This window comes from Coffea eugenioides, unplaced genomic scaffold, assembly GCF_003713205.1.
Source record: "Coffea eugenioides isolate CCC68of unplaced genomic scaffold, Ceug_1.0 ScVebR1_1840;HRSCAF=2767, whole genome shotgun sequence".
In the NCBI taxonomy this organism is placed as follows: Eukaryota; Viridiplantae; Streptophyta; class Magnoliopsida; order Gentianales; family Rubiaceae; genus Coffea; species Coffea eugenioides.
This window is the reverse complement of record NW_020862272.1, coordinates 4,353-7,616: the sequence shown is the minus strand read 5'-3', so window position 1 is coordinate 7,616 and position 3,264 is coordinate 4,353. Positions and strand designations below refer to the sequence as shown.

Here is a 3,264-nt window from a genome sequence, read left to right as displayed (position 1 = left end):
AGAGAAATCGGATACAAAACGCGCGCGTAGGGTACTAGTTAAAAATTGATTTGACGTATCAAAGGATTTGACGTCAAGCGTCTTTTGTACGCAAAGGCTACAGAGCCGAAATTCATTTCCTTTTCTCTGCTACAATGGCCGGCTAGACTGCAGCAAAGGAACAACCAAAGTCACCATTTCTTTTCTTCTAAAACTCAACCAAATTCCTACCAAAACTTCCATAGATTCTCACCAAACTTCACATTCGTTTAGCTTTTCACTTGGACAACAACTTAGGCTGGAAAAGGGAGGAGTTTCACGACTGTCTTCAGGCTTCATAGGGACCGAAATTTTCTGATTTGAACAGCCATCAAAGTAGGTAGCCATCTAACTTCTTAAACTTGTTTATGGTGTTTGATTTACGCATTTGAGTTGGAATCTTTACTTTAGTAGCTTGTATTGTTGGAAAAAGTGGGCTCTATGAATTCCCACTCTTGGGTTGTTGCTGATTCTGTGCTTGATGAAGTTTATGATGACGGATTAGTGTTTAAGTTAGTGTTTCGTTGAAGAAAAACTGCAGGAAACTCACGTAGAGAGCAAGGGCCAAACTTGACCATTTTGCCCCTGCTCTGTTCGGTCATTTTATTGCAGAAATTGAGGATTTAATGGCTTGATTGTGTAGTTTACATGTTGTAGAAGTTGTGTACAAAATTTCGTTGAAAAATATTGAGTTTTGGTTGCTCAAACGAATTTATTTCAAAAACTAGTAAACTGGAAAACGGTTTCGCCGTAATCCAGACCAGTGGTTGTATTTCATCCATAACTCCGTACTCCGACGTCGAAATCAGGTGCCGTTAGCGGCATTTGAAACTAGACGTTTCCATGTTTTTATCGGTGTATAATGCACGTCCTGGTTTTATGTGTGTGAGCCACACCATTCATCTGAAGTCGGCTGTCCTGTTTCTCCGTTCTGCCGAAATGATTTGATAATGCTGCAACTTGAGCCTTGATTTTGAACCAGTTGCATGCTGAAACTTGAAACGATTTCTTCTGCGAAGTTGTAGCCCTATGAATTTATTTTCTAACACTATCAACCATTCCCAATTCCGAGTTAAATTGAGAGAGTTATGATCAAAATACGGCGACTGCTCGTTTTGAAAATCTTAGATTTGGACAGATTGCCTTAAGAATTTTTCCAAATTTTGGTTGATTGAATGACCCCCCTCCCGAGGGTATTTTTTCGTGAAATTTGATAGAGAGATAACCTTCATATGGAAGTATTATACTGCAAAATTTGGTGTCAATCCAAGTCCGTTTCGGCACTTAACTAAAGGTCCAAAGTTGGAACCAAATCTGGAAATTTTGTAACAGTCTTGAATTTTTCCCAACTTTGAGCTACTATATCTTGGTGTTCGAAACTCCGATTCTTGATCCGTTTGTTCTGACCTAAACCTTACTTGTACCTCTAATTGATCTATAAATTTCAAGGGCTGGTTTACAACGAGTGAATTCTGCCGAATTTTCAAAGTTAGCGAAAAACCAATCCCGGCTCAATCCTGGGTGATTTGGAACAGCAACTTTAGGCTCATTTTTGAGCATTTTCCACTTCGATTCATGGAAAAATGTCTTCTAGGAACTTGCAGTACTTTCTAAGAGGTTTTCAACGGTATAAAGTTTTCTAATTCTCGACTTATGCCGAGTGAGTTACGATTTTTCAAAGATTCATAACAAAACTGAAAATTTTCCAACTTTCAAGGAAATAGAGTTTTTCAAGAACTCTTTATTCTTTTGATATTATCTAAACGTTTTATCCCCGATTTCCTAGATAAAGACTTAAATATTGTTGAATGTTATTAAACCTCTCTCGAACCTCGATTTACGAGTAATTGAGGTTCATTTTCACGGAATTTCCTAGAGTAATACTAGTGAATGAATTATTCCTCGATATTTGGGATATGGGTGATAATTCACTATTATTTGCTCAGGCACGCACGAGGACCTCCAAGAGGACCCTACTGTGGAAGTTTGAACTCTTCCTCCAATTTACTTGCTTGCATAACTTGGTGAGTGTCAAGTGTATGCCTATTTGAACCCTAAAGTCTTGATTCATGCTTGATTCACCTGATTTCATGCTTAGCTTAACTGATTTTGACAAAATGGAGTCGAGTGTGTACTTGATCGCACTCGTTCTCATTTGAAACGAATGACTCATGCTTAACATGATTTGCTTGGTTTACATGACTTGAAATGTCTGCTTAAACCTATCAAATGCTTGAATACATGAAATGGTATGCTATGATTGCATACGTCGATGGAGTGAATCTCCTCGACATTTACATGACAAATGGGGGACGCCCAAACTCATAGGCCGACCTTGGAACTCGAGCCGGCATGGGCTTGGTCGGGAACCTCGGTGAGCCATGAGACTTAAATGATAAGCTTGATCTATTGAGAGATCTCGCTTGGCATACTCGTATAGTATCGCCTTATAAATGTAGTGCGGGCCCGAAGTGGTGTATGGTGGACGGATGGGAAGTAAGTGGTGAACTACGGATATGAAAATATCAATCCGGTTGACGGAGAGTCATCACGGAAAGATATATAAACGGTGTCGGCAAATGTGGAACTTAGCTCCTGAGAGCTTCTATATCCTTGAATTGTTTCTGGTTACAGTTTATTGGTGTTATTAATTACTTGCAAGATAATACCTGAATTGTTATTGGGCTTGTTATCTGAACTATGTGGTTGCATGTGTGTTCTTGGCCTCACGAGCGTTTTGCTCACCCTGTAGATTTGTTTTCCTTAACAGGATTGAACTTGGCGAGGTATTGAAGAAACCTTCCTGATACGTTTTGTTTAGGGTTTCTATTACTTTTGACTATGTTTTGGCTTTTGGATTGTATTTTGGAATCCGAATGTAACTCTTGGGGCATGATGTATATTTGGAATTTATAATGGTTGTTGAACACCCGATGTGCGGGTTGGATAACGGATGACTTTTATTAAATTTGAACGCTTCCGCATCTCTTGTATCTAAGTTATTAACCGTTTTGTGTGGTCCGGTAATAAGTTTGAATGGAATTGCTTGAGTCCTGGCGAGAGCTAGGCAGGCGTCCCGCGGATACCCTTTGGTTCGCCTTAGGGAGAAGTGGGGGCGTCACAGTTGGTATCAGAGCATAGGCTTTAGATCTTATAGTGTATCCTAGGCTTAAAATTTAGGATGCCTGACTGTGGGATTAATTTGAATATTATGTGAACTAGAGGGTCTATTGTATCCTACGGGTT

The 3,264-nt window shown here is 39.5% G+C and overlaps 1 long non-coding RNA gene across 1 annotated transcript; it reads left to right on the top strand.

Annotated features, from left to right (window-relative positions):
• Positions 1-325: 325 nt before the first annotated feature.
• Positions 326-2,986, top strand: LOC113755905. Its single transcript, XR_003465784.1, has 3 exons — positions 326-358; positions 1,965-2,042; positions 2,789-2,986. It is a non-coding gene; the product is annotated as an uncharacterized LOC113755905 (long non-coding RNA).
• The last annotated feature ends 278 nt before the right edge of the window (positions 2,987-3,264 follow it).